This window comes from Aegilops tauschii, chromosome 5 (genome assembly GCF_002575655.3).
Source record: "Aegilops tauschii subsp. strangulata cultivar AL8/78 chromosome 5, Aet v6.0, whole genome shotgun sequence".
Lineage (NCBI taxonomy): Eukaryota > Viridiplantae > Streptophyta > Magnoliopsida > Poales > Poaceae > Aegilops > Aegilops tauschii.
This window is the reverse complement of record NC_053039.3, coordinates 44,921,600-44,940,887: the sequence shown is the minus strand read 5'-3', so window position 1 is coordinate 44,940,887 and position 19,288 is coordinate 44,921,600. Positions and strand designations below refer to the sequence as shown.

Genomic DNA, 19,288 nt, shown 5'->3' with positions numbered 1-19,288 from the left:
AACAAATCCAGGTGGCTGCCGCATGTAAACCTCTTCTTCAAGCAATCCATGAAGAAAAGCGTTCTGCACATCAAGCTGGCGGAGAGACCATCCGCGAGAAACTGCCAGAGACAGAAGAAGTCGAATAGTGGTAGGCTTGACAACTGGGCTGAATGTATCCTCATAGTCCAGGCCCTGACGCTGTTTAAAGCCCTTAGCCACGAGGCGCGCTTTGTAGCGCTCGATGGAACCATCTGCATGTCTCTTCACCTTGAACACCCACTTCGAATCAATGATGTTGACGCGAGACGGAGGGGGGACAAGTGTCCAGGTCTTATTCTTCATAAGAGCATCATATTCTTGTTCCATAGCAGCCCTCCAGTGTGGAATACTCATAGCGGCTTGATAACTGCGTGGTTCGGCGGTTGGATCATCCACAGCATGAGCCAGGCAAGCAGCAAGATAGGTGACCGTGCCATCGGTGCGCTCCTTGGGACGAACAATGCCACTGCGGCTGCGAGTGTGTGGACGCCGCGGGGGAGCAAACACCGGGGCCGGCGGGATGTCCGGAGCAGGTGAGGCTGGTCCAGGGGACTCCGACGAAGAAGGACCGGGTGACGTCGGGCCGGGCGACGGCGGACTAGGCGACATAGGCCCCGGCGGCGTGTGAGCCGCTGCAGACCCGGGCGAAGTAGGCACCAAGGACGCCCGCGCGGATGGCGAGGGCGACGATGGAGGGGAGTCCGGGCCAGGAGGTGGCGACGGAGACTGCTCAGAGGAGGCCGTCGCAGGCTCTGGCCCGGTCGTAGTAGCTAGCATGGTCTCCGGCCCAGGCGCGGTTGGAGACGGGGCGCCCGGTGCGGGGTCGAGGGCGGGAGGCGGTGCATGCACCGGCCGATCGACGTGCACCACACGCGACGTAGCAGGTCCGCCAGGGAGGAGTTCCAGGCGAGCTCCACGTCCAATTCCCGCACCATGATTAGGTAACAACACAGGCGAATATGCAACATCTTCAAATTGGCCAGGCATAAGAGGAGATGAATGCATAGAAGGTGTTGTGGTGGATGACCGAGACATGGCAGAAAAGGGGAAGACGGTCTCATCAAAAACAACATCCCAAGATATGTAGACTCGATTGGTTGGGACATGGAGACACTTGTAGCCTTTATGGAGAGAACTATACCCTAAGAACACACACTTTTTGGAGCGAAACTCAAGTTTGCGATCATTATAAGGACGAAGATGAGGCCAGCAGGCACACCCGAACACCTTAAAAAAGGTATAGTCCGGAGTTTCACCTAAGAGAAGCTCAATCAGAGTTTTCATATTAAGAACACGCGTAGGTAATCTGTTAATGAGAAAACACGCGGTAGCAAAAGCATCACTCCAAAAACGAAAGGGTACAGAAGCATGAGCAAGAAGTGTGAGGCCGGTCTCAACTATATGGCGATGTTTGCGCTCAACAGCGCCATTCTGCTGATGTGTATGCGGGCATGATAAACGATGAGAGATCCCAAGCTTATTAAAGAAGGTGTTGAGGTTGCGATATTCACCCCCCCCCAATCTGATTGAACATGGATAATTTTATGCTTGAGTAGACGTTCAACATGCAATTGAAACTGTATGAATATATCAAACACATCAGATTTGCGCTTAAGAAGATAAAGCCAAGTGAAACGACTATAGGCATCAACAAAACTGACATAATAGTTGTGACCACTAACAGATGTTTGTGCCGGACCCCACACATCAGAAAACACAATTTCAAGAGGGTTCTTTACTTCTCTAGTAGATGAAACAAAAGGTAGCTGATGACTCTTGCCTTGCTGACAGGCATCACACACGGACATCTCTTTATTGCTAGACACTAATGGCAGCTCATGACGGTGGATTATGTGGCGAACGATGGGTGTGGCGGGGTGACCAAAGCGAGAGTGCCACTGGGAAGGCGACACACAAACACCGTTGAAGACGCACGGGGCGGATGAATCCTCCAAACGGTACAAGCCTTGGCTCATCCGGCCACTAAGCAGAACGTCCCGGGTTGCTCGATCCTTAACAAAAAGATTAAAAGGGTGAAATTCACATAGGACATGATTATCAAGGGTGAGCTTAGGGACAGATAAAAGATTACGAGTTACCGAGGGTACCCGTAAAACATTACGAAGATGGAGCTGCCTAGAGGGATGACTAGTTAAAAGAGATGCTTGGCCAATATGAGAGATGGGCATACCTACACCATTGGCGGTGTGAACCTGATCGTGCCCGTAGTAGGGCTGGTAGGTGGAGAGTTTGTTGAGCTCGTTCGTCATGTGATCCGTGGCGCCGGTGTCCATGTACCAGGCTGGATCAATAGGGTAGGATGGTGTGTATCCCTGCTCAACGCGCGGGTCCTTGCCCTTGGCGGCGATGTGGGCAGACGGGGCGGCAGCGATGTGGGCAGCCGGGGCGGCGGCGGGAGGACCAAAGTCTGCCATGGCAAACTGGCGCTCGTTGCCCTTGCCGTCGTTGCCGATGCCAAGGAAGCTCCTCTGAAAGCGGCGGTGACACTTGGAGGCGACATGGCGTTCATGACCACATAGCTGGCACACCACCCTAGTGTTAGGGCCCCCACCCGGGGTCGATGCAGGGGGCGGGGCTGCCTTGCCAGGTGACGGGGCAGGTGGGCGCTGGCCACGAGAGGCCCAGAAGGCCGCCGGCTGGGTGGTGATGGTGGCGGAGGAGCGACGAGCCTCGACGCGTTGCTTGGTGAAGAGGAGGCGTGAGTAGAGCTCGTGAGGAGGCATCGCTGGCTTGGCGTTGTGGACGGCCTCGGCGAGATTGTCATAGTCGGCGTTGAGGCCTTTGATGACGAAGCCGGCGAACTCCTCGTCGCTAAGCGGCCGACCAATAGAGGTGAGCGTGTCCGCCAGCACCTTCATCTTGTTGAAATAGGTCGTAGCGGAGGAGCCCAGCTTCTTGATGTCGGCGAGTTCGCTGCGAAGGGCCATCGAGCGGGAGGTAGAGACCTGGGCAAAGGCGTGCTCCAGGGTCGTCCAGGCGTCCATGGAGGTGGCGGCGAAGAGACAAAGGCCAGCGACCCCGTCGCCAAGGGAACCCTGGATGGCAAAGAGGATCGTCTGGTCCTGCTGCACCCACATACGGTGTTCCGGGTTGATGGCCGGGCCGTGGACGGTACGGATGACCTGCGGAGGACACGGTAGCGAACCATCACCAAACCCGAGGAGAGACCGGCCGCGTAGCAGCGGTAGGACCTTGGCATGCCCGAACAAGTAGTTGTCCGGCGTGAGTCGGATGGCGATCAAGTTGTCGAAATGAAACGGCCCGGTGGGCGTGATTGCGCCAGCAGCAGGGACGATTGGCGGCGGAGCCGCGACAGGATCCACGACCGCGACCGATGCCGCGGGTGGCGGCGCGGGGACGATCGGGATCACGGCCGCGGGTGGTGCCGTGAGCGAGGCCGCGGGTGGCTCCACGGGCAGCGTCTCCCCCGAGGTCGCCGGGATGACGACGAGTGTCGAGGAGGATCCAGTGGAGGCCATCGCGGGTGGCGGCGGCGCGACTGGTGCTGAGGCCGTCGCGGGCAGTGGCGGTGGGATCGGCGCTGAAAACAGGGAGCCGACCGCGGTGGTGCCGAAGAACTGAGGCACTGACGGAGCCAGGGGCGAGGTGGGAGGTTGAGGAGGGCGGCAAGCAACGCGGGGATAGACCCGGAGCTGGCGGCACCTGAAGCGGAAGCGGTTATGGCGCCGGCGGCGGCAGCCCTAGGGTTTAGGGTTTTGGTGCGGCGGCGGCGGCGGATGGGGTGGAGGTGGAGGACCTAGGTTAGACTCGATACCATGTAAAACGTAGGTTTTGGAGAAACTAGCTCAACCCTCAAAAGGGTGGCCTATCACATATATATAATGATGATATACAAGTTAAATAACAATAAGGTATGGTTTACACAATAGGGCTACAATACGAAGTCTAACAGATGCTATCTCTCAAACGTCCGTGGATGCGTCTGAACGTCTAAATTTCGGCAAGCTGGTAGCAAACTTGAGGGCTTTGCGGGAATCCGGACATCCGTCTGAGCAATCGAAAGCCACCACGTATGGCGAAAGTCCGCTGATATATTTTTCTGTTTGGCGGAAGGTGATTAGGCATTTGACGAATGCTACTAGCATTTGATGGAATGGCGGAAGCTACTAATTGGTATTAGCATTTGGCGGAATCTACTAATTAGCATTGCATTTGGCGAAAGCTACTAGTGATAGCTAAGCATGCATGATATTTGACGGAAGCTACTAATGCAATGCGAATGATATGAACCTTTTTGGCCGAAGCTACTAATGAACTAATGATACGCACTTTCTTTCGCTGGAAGCTACTAATGAGATGTTTCCATATCACACTTTATTCCTTTAAGTGCTTAGGATGTGACCGCTGCTATTTGGCGAAAGGCAGGCGAAAGGCTGTTGCTATTATTACTGCTACTATTTTTTAAAGTTAATAGCGGCTGACTTTTTCTCTTAAATAGTTTGGATTGCTCACCACTTGTGTCATGTGTTAATAAAGGCGGACATTTGAGGTATAGGGTTGGATGACCGACTCCCGTATAATATCCGAGAATGCGTATGAACACGGTCCATGGACCAATAGTGTGTCCGTTTGAGGGGATAGCGTCGGAGATGCCCTATGGCACCACCTATTCAGCAAACACCAGAAAGAAAATAACGTTAGTTTAATTTTTAGGCCGTTAGATCTCCATCCAACATCGATATCGCGTCGCGTGGCACAGCCCACCGCCGTCCAAGCCCCCCATCCCCCCCCCCCCCCCCCCCCCCACAATATGCAGCGCCGGTGGCAACCACGTACCCCCAACCCGCACCCATCAAGTTTCAAACTCGCTCCCGACGTCGACGCTGCAGCCTCGCCACTCGCGCTCGTTCATGGCTCACACTCGCCGTGGAGTCGATGGCCAGCCGCGGCCTCCCCGTCACGAAATTCTTGGGGTACCTGATTTTAGGAAAATGGCAGGACTAATTAAGATGTTGTCAGATTTAGCATTATAGTAGTTGTGAGGTTTTACTACTGTAGCATTCGGGGCCAAGCATGTGGACGTTTCCCTATTTGAGGAAAGGAAGGGAGACATGATCAATTTTTGTAGCCGGAACCGCAGGTGCTCTACCTTTTCATCTAAGCAAGGGGGAAAAACTTTACAGTAGTAGTGAAAAGAGGCTGATCTCATCGTTTATCTTCGAGCACAGCTGCACTGGGTTCATTAGCTGGTTTTTGAAAACTTTTCTGTTTCGCTCATTTCAGAGGACACGCTTGTGCACAGCTGGACAAGATTAGGTTAGCCAATATATACGCAATAATGCAGCTTAGGATAGTTGACGCCGCCAATTAATCCGTGGTCTAGTTGCACACTTGCGTGCACGGCCGACGGTAGAAACGGGATGTCACAGGCTCCACCCAAGTTTAAAAGAAAAGAGGCTCATCTCAAGTTTGAATATATCGCCTTGGATCTAAAATGAGATGCATGTACAAAAAGATTTTCTAAACGGGGCAAGGGTATGTTTGGACGATGGCCAAAGCTCATCCCACCAATGTTTTGGCCATAGTGGAAAAAAAATTGGTCTTTGTTTTGATGCTTGCCAATTTTATCGACATTTCAATGGCTCTTTGGGTCTGTTTGAATTGTAGCCGGGAGTTGCCTTTACAAAAATGTGGCAAGTTTCTGATCCATGCCAAAATTTGGGTCCTAGATCATGTTACGCGCCCGCATGCGGCCAGAACGGGGGATGCCGATTCCCTCACAAATAATTTGGCGCGACCAGATGTGGCGGGGCTGGCACAAGCGTAAACCAAGCAGCCACCCTAGTTCATTTATATTGTCAATGTTAGCGAAATCACATGTAATAAAAGGCTGAAACAAGATTTGGCCTAGCCAAATATTTGGTGGGGCAAACTTAGGCAAGAACCAAATATACCCTATATCACGGTCTATATCTTTTAGTAATTCTGCTGCATCGAGGGGCATTTATGTAGGGAGGTGGTAAGAAGCTGCGGGGAGCGCGAGAAGCGCGTCCGGAGGTGCTTTCCCCGTGCAGTGCATCTGGAATGGTTGCTTCTATTCTATGAAGGCAAGCTGCAAATCTTAGCTGTTTGTTTAGGGTTATGCTTCTCCTTCTAGGGGCGTATAGAAGCACCAAATATAGCTCAAGCCCAATGAAACATGATCTTAGATTTGCGTCTGTAAGCAAGATCGTGCATCCATGTGGACAGGCGTTTTTCTAGGAGGGAAATGCAGCTGGTGCCGTCTGCTAAGCTACTTAGCTGCTGTTAGTAATTAAGTTCTTGTCGATCGATCTAGAAACAGTTTTGAATGGCGGCCACTTGGATTGCATAATTTGCCGGAGAAGAGCCCGATTGGCTCACTCTCTTATCACACCGCACCGCCCTATTTGACCTTTATATATACCATTATATTACGTGAATAATGGCTGCTATGCATTACTAAAATGCGGGGTTGCACTCATATTATACGAGGAACGAATGGGATTATTTCCATTCCTGTCAGATTCCGCTGAATGTGCATGCAGCAAGTTATTTGACCTTGCAATTGTTTGACCATGCATGTGGACGCGTCCCTATTTGTGGAAAGGAGCCACGGAGACAGCTTCAGTTCAGCGGACACACACGCTATGCACCGCTGAACAAGATCAGTATGCGCGAATATATAAGGCAATAATGCAGCGGCCCAAGGGTTGACGCACGCTGCCAGCCCTGATCTTAGTAGAGGTCTGACCTTGTGTGTGCGAGAGAGAAAAGAGAGCCGACTTATCATCCATCCATCCTTATCGTCGTGTGGATCGGATAGAGCACAAGGGTACGTGGATGTATACGACCGCGATCCATACGTGACGCTGCCGATCTCTCACTCTCTGTCCGTTCTTCTTTCTGATGTTGCTAGCTAAGCTAGGCTAGCGGGGTCGTACGTACACTTGTGCGTGCGTACATGCGTACGGTGGGGGTTGGACTTTTGGATATGGCCGACATACGTGTCCCTCTGACTTGTTGCCTCCTACGTAACTGTCACAAGCAAAAACAACTACTGTGTGCGTGGGTGTCGTCTGTAACCAGGACAGCTATTCGTCTGACTCAACCAAGTCTACGTTCTCATCACCCACTTGCAGAGATTAGATGATCAGCATGGGCCGACGAAACTCATGAATGGTGCTTGCACACAAGCCACCGACTCCCTTCCATTCGCTGGCCGTCGCCGTCCATCGATTAGTTGTTGCTGCTGCTGCTGCTGCTGTTGCTTAACTGATGGAAGGAGGGGTTGTACTTTACTAATACTGGTACGTTCATTATACGTACTTGCCAATGCTGGTTAGATAATGCAACTATAATTTGGTTGGAGAAACATGCGGCATGAATGATCGACCATGAGGTCGATGCGTGGAAAATGAGGGGCATTCGAATAAATCATCCCGGACCAAGACTAACACACCAACCTAGCTCTAACAGATGTGAGGTGATACATTGCGTGTTTAAACCAGACGCCTTACTTATAGATTGTTCAACGGCCATGTGCCTGCACATAATGAACGACTAGCGCTTGTACACTGTACTTTACGAAATTACAACAAGATCCATCGACCATCTAGCGACAAGTATCAGTACTGGAGCGAGTCGAAGGCACGACGCCGCCATCATCCCTCTCTCGCTGGAGCCGGTGAAACATTCTTGTAGTGACAGTCTAGAGGTTGTCGCGCTAATGCCTCACATAGTCAGCTCGCCAGAATAGCAACCGTCGCCAATGAAGAAAAACATATATAGAAAGTTTTATGGGACCGGCTAGAGGTTAGTTGACTGAAAACAAAATTTAGGTCAGTCAAGTGATCACGAATTCATTTCGCTCGATTTGCTTCATGCTGATTATTCCATGTGCGCACAGGAATGCTAGTACTTAGAGCCAGCCGCGGGAACAAGCAGTGCATGAGCTTTGCCCATCTAACGATAGTGTTGGCGAGGGTGCAACCTATCTCTCAGCAAACTATCCATTTTGTAATGCAACTAGACAAAAACTACTCTGATTAACATAGAGCTCATATTCTACACCAGTACATTTGAGCCGGTGTAGACGGTAGCTTGGTGAAAAGTTATGTATGTATGTTTGTGAAAAGGGTGAAAATGTCATGAATGAATGTAGTGGATAAAGACCATGGGGTGGCCCTAGCCGACTACCGAGATGACAGCCTCACCATGAGGCGCGGCCTGCTTAGCGCGCAAGGAAGGTCCCCGGGGATCTTGGAGGATCCCACCCAGCTGTAACCGACCCGAGAATCATGCAAGCCCTAGCCTTGTCCCCTTATATAAGGCAAGGCTAGGGTTACACCGTAGATCATCTAATCTCACATATCTAGCGGTCTCTCCATTGTAGACGAGTCTTCGTTGTGCCAAAGAAGTTTAGTTAGTTAAAGGCAATTCAATTTGGTTGTGAGGAACATACATACGCATGCATTCATGGAAAATCAGGGACATTGGATAGTGCATCACGGCAAGTCGACCAACCTCGACCCTGTACAGAATGATCCCAAGGATGTGAACAGAAGTGAGTGAGTCATGAAGGTAGTACGTAATTAATGGTTTTTAATTGAAGAGAACCATGCATGCACATCTATTCATCAGGGAGGGAGAGATTGAGTTGGGCCGGGTGGATTTTTCTTAGACTAAGTTACCACCTTCATAGTGGGGAGTAACATATGTGTGGTATCATGCAAGGCATCATTTATTAAGATGTAGACTCATTTTGCCTTGAGATGCGTTATGTTACAGTAACATATTATGTTACTCCAAACACCTCTCTCCTCATTAAGTACATGCCACATAAGCAATTTTTTTTGGGATGTGTTATGTTACTTGCTAAGTTACTCCCACTATGACCAGCCTTACACGTACCTACTCCATGTCTATTGTGCTTTCCTTCTTTCCTCGTTCTCAATCTGCATTTCCTTTCTCTGAGATTGTCGCCGCGGTACGCCATTGTACACGCGATTTGTACGGCAAGTGACGCAATGACAGCTGTCATTACATCTGGCCTAATCCCATTGGCAAGCTAAGCTCATACCGAGTCAGCCGCTCAGCGCAGTGTTTTTCTTTTCTTTCCTCCGAGCGTTCTGACCTTTTCAGGCAATGCATGTCAAGCATGCATCTTGTCTCAGCATGCCATGCCTTACAGATAGACGGTCAGATTGTCATGAAATGAAATTGAGAGGAGATACTCCCTCTGTATCAAAATATAACTTTTTTGACACTATGACAGTGTCAAAAAACATGTTGTGATCCTTCTAGTTCTGAAGCGCACGAGTTTCTACTAGCATAAGCAGTGGCGGAGCCAGGAAAATCATATGAGGGTGGCCGAGCGTTCTAATGTCTTGCTGGGAGGGCCGGCCTATCAAAATACGTCATTTTATACATCAATTAAGCACTACTAATTAAGATGGATATTAGCTTTAAGTCAAGAATGTTAGGGGGGGCCAGGGCCCCTGCTGGTCCCCCCTGCCTCCACCACTGAGCATAAGGTCTGACGTACTTGGATTGCTTGCTCATGCAAATGACCAGTAGATTAGCACAAGAAACTATACATTTGTTTATTATGTGCTCATGTATTGTTTTCAAGGTACGTGCAAATAAATGTGTCGAGTACAACAATGTCGCCGCATATATATGGCTACATATATAAATGGCGTATGATACCTTTAATCAATTCGCACAAGTTTTTGCCCTGGTGTTCCTGGGGGCACTTTTTTTTACGACTCAAGGTAGGAATGCAACCACTTTCATCAATATAGGAAAAAAAACAAAAACAAAATAAAGTGTCTAGTTTATAAGAAAAACTAGGCCAAAAGTCAATTAAAAGGAAAAAAACACCAGACGTCGACCCAAACAGTGACCACCAACGAGAGAGATAGAGTGTGACGCCTTCGAAAATGCCTTTCAAAAGGAAAACAATGCATGTGGCCACCATTGTCGCCGACATTGATCCCATCGACCACAAAGCTTTCGTCCAGACCCCGCTCGACTGCTCGACCTGCCTTTGGTAATGGTCCGGCCAAGCCAACAACCGCCACTGTCGCTCCCATTCTGAGCAAACACGACCAAATGATGTGGTAGGATGCTAACCATCAGAACCTAGGAGACCGAGGCGAATGGTGGATCGCACCAACACGGAGCAGACGAATAGCTCAACCAAACAACATCATCGATGGCGGTGCAAATTGCATCGACTACTAGAGAGAGCTGCAAACTAATTGTTTCTTACACGGGATAGCTCTCAGAGACATCGGACGTCAAAACTAACCGTTACAAGGACCAATCCATGAACATATCGAAACAAGGCTATCTAATACTACCTCCGTCCCAAAATAAGTGACTCGACTTTGTACTAGCTTTGTACTAAAGCTAGTACAAAGTTGAGTCACTTATTTTGGGACGGAGGGAGTATTACCTCCATCTCAAATTAATGTATCCGTATATACACAAATCTAAGACAACTAATGCGGGATGGATGGAGTAGTTAAGAGCAGTTTAGTTGAGTCTTGTTTCATTACTTAGTCCTAGTACGGCTATATTTCCACTTTTGGTTTGTTTATCTCCTTTGCCGGTTTGATCACTAATGCTTGCATCTTGTCTCTGCAAACAGCTCCGGCAACCGACAGAGCCAACATGATTACGACCTGCAGTTCAGGTTAGATTTAACTAGTGCCGAATTAATTATCTTGATTTGATCGAGTTGCTAGTTGACAGCGACCGGGCCGACAAGTCAACTAACGTAGGCATCACAGAAAGTCAGAACAGAGCAAACACGACATCACATCGATCTTGCTCTGACTTGTGCAGTACTGTTTGTTGTTCTCATTTCTGCAGTTCAATTAATCAATCGGATACAGTACAGTTACATCTTAATTGTGCGTGGATGCCCCCGTCTCCAGCTTATATAGACACATGCTTCGCGTGGATTTGCTTCCGTAGCAAGGTTTCCACATGTTTCGATCCGAAATTGCCTCTTCGCGCGCGCGCTGCGACGCTCGATCAGACAGCGCCCGGAGCGCGCAGTTCGTTCCTTCTTGTTTCCTTTTATGTGTAGGGCCAACCACGTGAATAACAAATCAACGCCAGGATCCTCTAGCCTTTGCATGCATGGGAGACTAATCCCATGTAGCACCGGGACCCACTAGCCTTTGCATGCACACAGGCCCACCACCTCCACTATAGGCCCTTCCAATGTTCCAAGGTGTGCCGGTGCTAAAGGTGCCATATAGACAAAAAAAAGTGATGTGGCAGAGCAATTAAAGAGGAGAGAGAGCATTATGTGACCCAGGAGGAAACGATGCTAAGCACGTGAACCTATGCAAAATGACTATCAACCAATGCATGAAGGTGTTTAGGTGTTCAAACATATTGATCTTTGCTTAGTTACTTTTCCGTTGCCACTGTTACGATTGCTACAAAAACTGCTACTGTTACTTTTGCCACTGTTACCGGTATTTCCATACTACTTTGCTACTAAATACTTTGCTGCAGATATTAAGTCTTTCAGGTGTGGTTGAATTGACAACTCAACTGCTAATACTTGAGAATATTCTTTGGCTCCCCTTGTGTCGAATCAATAAATTGGGTTGAATACCCTACCCTCGAAAACTGTTGCGATCCCCTATACTTGTGGGTTATCACTTAGCCCAGTGGAGAGTTAGTCGGAGTGGCCGGGAGTGTCATGGCAATGGGAGGGTTTCGTCGGAATGCAGTTGGTCCACCCGAATGGGAAGACGAGGCCATGGATTCCGTGATGTGGGTAAAGTGCGCTACCTCTGCAGAGTGTATTTAATCTATCGATAGTCGCGTCCTCGGTTACAGACATAGCTCGTGAGTAAGTCACACCATGGATCAACATTAATAAGTAATCTTGCACACTAAATTTTTTATTGTTTGGCACCGGTTATGTGATGATTTGTGAGATCATGAAGATGATCGTGGTGGGAACCAAAGTGTTGGTTTCATTTGTGATCCGGGTATGATCACCGTTCGATTACGAGGTAACCCGTCTGGTAAGAGAGTCCGAGTGACTCGGTGCACAAGTTAATTTCACCGCATCAGTAATATGACTTGCATTGCATTAATCCTGATTAATTGTCATGATATGGTTTGCCATTATGCTTATGCTTGTTGTGAGCTTGCAAGTACATTCAATGTACTGACCTGGCGTGTCATGCCAGATTTCAGGAAAGTCATATCGGATCGGAGTGCTTCCCGTGTCTAGATCGCGTCCACATCGGTGTCCCTGTGCTATGGAGTTCCACTTCGTCGTCGTTCCGCTGCCGCTTAGTTATCGTGATCGAGGCCCCTTCATGTTCATTAAATAATGTACATATTGTTCAGCCGCACCGTGTGTGCCGCTTGGCCTCGCTACTTGATGTAATATCAAACCTATGTTTCCGCTAGCATCAATAAAGCGGTTGTTTTTTGTACCAAGTTGTTGTGTGTTGCCAGAAGACTTGATCTCTGGGCTGGCAAGGCAAGGTAATCCGGTTGCGCTGAGCCGGGGGTGCCACATTGAGTTCAAAGGGCTTTCTACTCCAACTTTCAAGCCAAACCTTTGACCTCTAATTTCCATCCTTGCTTTCCACTCCAAAGATCCATCTCGAGGGAGTTTTGAGTGTGGAGGAGATTATCTTTTGAAGCACAAGTACAAGAGATTCCTCACCAAGCAACCTCTTCTTATAATTAATTTTGTGTGGTGTGGGCGTCCAAGATTAGCTATATGCTTGTGAGTCTTTATGGTGTGAACAAATCAAGAAGTTTGTATGGTATTCGTGACGATCTACCTCGAGTGAAGATAGACCTTCGTGGTCATAAGCCATGGTGGAATATGTTGTTTGCTCCTTTGTGGAACCTCTAGGGTATTGTTCTTCATCGACCTTGCACCGGGGATCTCAGTGATCCTAGAAAGTCTATGATTCAAAGACTCTATCAACCTGATCGGCATACCACTAACTATCTGGACCACATGAAAAATCTTCCTCAAGCATCCATGTTGACGACAGGATCCCCCCGGGCTAGGCCCACGATAAGGATATGACCCAGCATGCCTGAATGACCCGAGTCCGTGCTAGGAGACCACTTGGTTGGGCCGACATCGTAAAGCCTATTTGGCTGATTTACACTGTGATGTCCATCTGACTGGGCTGATAACAGTCAATCACTATGGATGTTACTAATGGCGCTTTCATGACAGCTTCATAGCGTCATGGTAATTCATATAGTAATGGCCATCTTCATGGCAGGTTACTACATCGTGACTCCCAACGACTGTTGTACCGCCATCACTGTCACCGTCTCCATCAACTTCACCACCATCTCCATCGCCTTTTCCTCGATATCTACAGTGATCCACACATCAATAAACCTCTACAATCCCCTACTTAAACATGGTGTTTGATATGATTAATTGTATTACTATTATGTCTGAACATATCCTTTTTGTCCTATGGTGATTGATGATTTGTTATGATTGTTAAGTTATATGTTATGATATGGCACTGTCCTTTGATGCTCAACTTCCTATGCGTCATACTACCGACACCGTTTATGTCACCCTGGTCAGGTAGACAGGAAGGGAGCCGACCCTGCATATGTCCACCCGATGGCGTCCAACAGCTGGGTTGACAGTTAGGGACACCGTCCGGGTAGATAGGGGAGGTGCAAATCCTAGCGAGGGAGGCAACTAGGCTCGAACCAGCCATGGCGCTGGCGCTGCCAACTCCCCACTGTCCTCCTTCGTCTCCCAACCATAGTCAGCTCTAACCCCTCCTCTAATGTGGTGTCGTGGGAGGAAGAAGAGTAGGCATGCCCTGTCTCTAGTCTCTACATCTAGCATCCATGCGTCCGGATCGACGGGCCTAAACTCTAGGTGAGCTCCTCCACGACTCGATTTCTTCTTCTGCTCTAACTTTTCTTTTTTTCCAATTCATCGGCTGCACGACAGATGGAGGGAGTAAAAGTGAAGAGAGTGAGGAAGTAGGGGAGCAGCTATCGCTGCTAGGTTTTCACATCCCATTCTCATTTGGGGCACAAAGAGCCAGGTAGGGACAACTCAACATATGTCCCAGGATTGATGGCGCAATGCATCTTGTTTCAGAATTCATCACGGACAAGGACAACTGAACATACGTTCCAAATCGCACTGGCTTTTCATTTGGCTATGTAGGCCTAGAATATAGCAGTTGGAATAGAGTCATTGGAAAAGTAAGCATGGAAAAAGAGCCGTTGGAAATATAAACCTTTGAAAAGTATCCGTTAGGATTAACCAATGCAATTATAAATTGTTTGAATTATTGTTCGAATGATAGTTGAATTGGTAGTTACAAGATAAAATATAAGAAAGAGAATATTAACGTCACGTATATAGACATTCTGCTGCAAAACTGGACGTGTGCACGGGATAATCTTTATAGACCATTGTCTATATGTATATATAGACATCCAAATATACGCATGTTGTTGGAGATGCTCTAAAAGAATCAATGAACATCTTCACTATATTCATATGCCAAGCAGAAAAAAGATATTGTCTATAGAATAGGAAAGCTAATCCAAACACGACCTTCACAAAAAAAAATCTGCAATACAACAATGGTCCAAGACAAAAGACATGTGGGTTAATAACCTGCGGCATAAAGGTTAATGGCTACGTGCGAAACTTGACAGGGTTGCAATTATCCAATCCAATTACAATTAATCAACATACTCACGGCTACAATCAACATTCATATTCATCCAACATTCAGCAATCAACAACGCAGCAATGATTCAATTGTCCATTCCATCATTCACTGAAGTAAGGAACACAGATGGGCACATATTCTAGTCATGTGAGCAAAGTAAAAAATATTGGCCTTGGACAGGACTAGCGGCGCTAAAAACACTTCACGGCTAAGCCAAACAGCGTAGTTTAGCAGAGCTAAAGTGTCGTTCGCGGCAATAGCGGAACACTTGGAAATATCACAACGTCGGGCCCTCTAAAAAGCAATAGCAGGTTATTTAGAACCTTGTTTATTATGCAAGGGATTGTACAGCCAGTAAAACTCCCCTGCCATCTACAGGTGACCACTAATCTAATGGAACATACAAAATATGAACATCGAGACTATTTCTTCAAGGAACAAGAAAACAACATGCAATCCACCGTGCGTAACAAAAAACTGTAAATTGATCATTTTCTTGTAATTTAATTTTGCAGAAACCAATCCAAATAAAATATATTGCAGCTAGGCTGTGTAAATTGGATTGTGTTATATCATATCATGATGGATACTACTCTGGGTGACCAGTTTAACTACCTAATGGTATATTCCATCCTGTCAAACCTGCATCACAATCTGAATGTTTCTTTAGGTCAACTACTTTAAAAGAAGAGACAATGCAAACTGATGTCCAACAGTACTTTTTACTTCATTACTAATATATAAATCACGGTAGACTTCAGTAATGGAGTGTAGAGTTGCTTTGCTTCAGCAACGATATATTATGTAATTTGAGGCACACTAACCACATTGCATTGGTCAGCTCAACTATTAGGTGCTTCCTCTAAGAAAGCTGGGCAAATTAAAATCATCCTCTTCATGTTTTTCTCCCATATCTAATTGAGACAATAGAAATGGCAGAGGTTAGCAATATTAGCCATAAAGCACTGAATTAACTATATGAGAGAGATGGTTAACCAGAGTTGTTTCTCACTGTAAGCCCAGTGGACAATAATCAGAATAATCACCAGGGGAACTTAAATATTGGAATCTATTACATTTTATATTTCAGGACAGAAGGTCAGCATGAGTAATCCACAATGCACCCCCTCAGAAAATACATATATGGACCCCAAAAAATGCATGAATATGAACTAGTTCTAAAATCATAGTCTAATAACAACCTGAGGAAAAAAAAATGAGCTTGCTAAATCAAGATCTCAGTAAAAAAAACCTAGCCAAGCATATTATAACTACATGAACTCTCATAGAACGGAAAAAATATATCTTGTAAGCATAGCATAATTATTCACAAAATCAATGTTCAAACATATTAGCTGTTTCTACAAAGAATTTCCTCTTCTTTTCACTAACATACATTAGAAAATATAAATACATTCAAGAGGAGCACATGTACAACAGATATTCTTTTCAGCAGTCTTCACATACATCAGAAGATCGTGGGCCAAAACATAAAGACAATTGTGCTGATAAGGAGGAAGACTACCATTTGTAATGATCTACAGGAATTTCAGTAAGCAAATTATCCAATAAGTTAATAGTGCAAATCAATATGTAGAATGGCTTCATTTGGTAACAAGTTCTTACTCTTCAGGTGCATCTAGAAACAAAATTCTCCAGCCCCGGGGTAGAGAAATATCACTAAGCAACACTAAGGATATCAAATCCCACAAGCTCCTTGTGCTACCTGATGTAGAATATATGCACAATTAGGATAAAAGGGACAACAATTCACTACAGGGCTGTACATTGTTTTATTATGGTCAGTGCAATCAATTCTCAACATGCCAATATCATGAGAAAACCTTCAACAGAAATGCAAACTGTCAACCTACCCAAGAAATTCTTTTCAGCAATCCTCATATTAATAAGAACATAACTTAAACATCACTAAAAGAGCACTGTTAAGGAAAAGCCAGAAGAGGCAAAACACTGAATGTATTAGCTATATGATCCTTCTAAATTCGAAGAAAATAGCAAGAGGTTCCAACGTAGTTAAGAGATAAATTAATAGAATAATCAAATCAACTAATCACAGGATCAAATTAAGGAACATGCATCTTAAAGAATTACCTGTATAGTCAAGGTGGGGTGATCCAAAAACAGAAAGAAGAGGGAAAATCACATTATTTCCACTGCAGAATTTAATCCAAGCAGGAAACAAAGGGATTAGAGACTTCTAGCCATTGCCATTGCTCTGCCGCTGCTGCCTTGCCCCTTGTCGCCACCGCCAACCTTGTCCTTGTTGTTGCTGTTGCCAAGGAGGTCAACCTAGTCACCTGCCATGCTCCTCACTGCCGTCCACAAGCCCTTCGCGAGGTGAGTTCGAGGAGGTGAAATCAGCAGTAGCAGCAAGCAACTCTAAGATAATGCATACAAATGGTTCATATAAATTAATGCAAACAATACTTCTATAACAATAATCAAGGAAATCCGGAGTATGTGATAACATGAGGTTGGCTCTTTTTCACAGTAATAATCTTAATCAGGAGCCATTGCACAACGTAAAATCACAGAGCTGGTAAAGGAAAGTGACCATAGTCTAGACGTGCCTTGGACGGATTAAAAGCTGAAACATTATTGTGACAGGATGGTATGCCTTCGACAGGTTAAGATGGTATATATTTTGACAAATTGGTGTTTTTACTCTTCTGGGCGAGCAAGCAATACTTCTGCTATTACAAAATTAATATGCAAAGAATAGGAAAATAAGATTCTAAGTTTCGAGCAGTTAGTCCATCCATGGATGTGTGCATATTTGTATTTTATACTACATCTACTGTTGAATAGGCGCAAATATCACAGTGACAAACAAAAAAGGTAATCAGATATAACTCAAGTGGGCAGTCATTCACGAGCATAGTACAACCGACAAAGCAATCAAGTTAACATGGGTTATTTGGTGTGTGTTTTTCCTGGTATCTGGTGCAATAATAATGTCACTCAGAAAAAAATCAATTAACAAATTCAGTCGTGTCGAGAAAACAACTCCAGATAGTGATCCAACCGTAGCCCGCTTGATCTTATCATTCATTGGGTATAGAGCAACAACAAACATCGATTATCAACGAAACAACAATGTTTCTATTATAATAGTCCCACCTGGAAATTTAGGATTGGCAAATTTATGAATGGAAAGAATAAGTACAGACTTTCCAACATTGGGACACCAACTCCACAAGCCCAAACAGCTGTTAATTACAGAAGCAAGCAATAGATGAGTTAAAGCTACACTGAGGACTAAATGAAGCAAAATATCATCTGGGCTAGACGAAACAGAAAAACTAGTGCAGCTATTATACTTTGAGTACTTAAAATCGGCTGAGTCAAATGAAATGATAAAAATATCAAGAATCCAGTGAATAACAAACAAGACGCAGTCCCATGAGTCTGAATCCAGTTAATGTGATATTGATTGGGGAATAGCTGCTATGGAGGTTCAGTCATTGTGTGTCCTGTTAAAGTTAACCAGCTCATGGTCTAGTAGGTTAGTACTGGAAGGTTCTGTCTGGGAATGTCCTTTAACAGTGACACAGTATAGAATTTCAGCAGGTGATCTAGCAGGCTACCGTTATAATTGCTGATTAGGTAAATAAACACCCCTCTCAAAGCTTGAACAAGTTTCAGAGCTTAACACCTGACTGTTCGGTATAATACAGATATCAATTTAGGTTTGCATCACACAAAGGAGAATGGATAAACATGAAACTAACAGTGCGCTAACCCGATTAATACAGTTGCTGTCGTGTCAATTTATTCAGATGCAATCCTTCCTGGTTACATGCTTCCACATGACCGAGCCACATCTGCATATCGCTGTAAATATGACCCTGTGAGCACCAGCTTCAGCATTAGATCTCATCGTGTAAGAAAACATGGTTAAATCACAGAAAATCGCATGCATGTTTCAACAAGAGATAGTGTTGCCAGCCTGAGGTGCTTAGATTCATTATATCAGAAACTTGTTGATCTCCCTCTATGCCTGAACTGCAAATTTAGGAACAGCAGCTAGGCAGAGTACTCGGCCTGTTACCAAGGATGCAACAGGAGGGATGGAGGGGTCGGCAGAGGCCAGATGCGGTGAGGTTGGTGGAGCAGGGTGTGCGTCGGGCCGACGTTCCATGCAAGCTCGGCCTGCGGCGGCGCACATGAACGTACCTTGGCGGGCCCGGCCGGTGTGTGTGCCGACGAAGTGCGCAACCCTCCGGCGGCTGCCGTCGTCCGGGCCAGGCTGGGGAGGAGCAGCGGACGGCTGCAGCCGACGAAGCAGGGAGGAGGTGGCGGCGGAGTTGACTTTTTTTTTTTTTTTGAGGCAAGGCGGCGGAGTTGACTGAGAGGGGATTTTTGAGGTGGGCCGTCGGAGCCCACAGTATCCATGGGCGGCCTCACAAACCTGCTACGAAGGAAGAAGGAAGGAAGGCGTGAGCGTTGGCGGGTGATTAGTCCCACCTCGCCGAGCGGAGCGGGTGGGCGAAGGCGCGGGGCGTACAAAT

General features: G+C 46.6%; 1 long non-coding RNA gene across 6 annotated transcripts; it reads right to left on the bottom strand.

Moving 5' to 3' along the window:
- Positions 1-16,044: 16,044 nt before the first annotated feature.
- LOC109769428 (uncharacterized) lies at positions 16,045-19,255 on the bottom strand. 6 transcript variants are annotated; one of them, XR_005756091.3, is made up of 5 exons: positions 18,954-19,255; positions 18,520-18,625; positions 16,869-17,986; positions 16,383-16,482; positions 16,045-16,294 (listed from the first exon to the last, which is right to left on the bottom strand). It is a non-coding gene; the product is annotated as an uncharacterized lncRNA (long non-coding RNA). The 6 variants fall into 6 exon arrangements; XR_005756093.3 differs by having other exon boundaries at positions 18,520-18,611; XR_012184014.1 differs by having other exon boundaries at positions 16,869-17,105; positions 17,898-19,255.
- Positions 19,256-19,288: the final 33 nt, after the last annotated feature.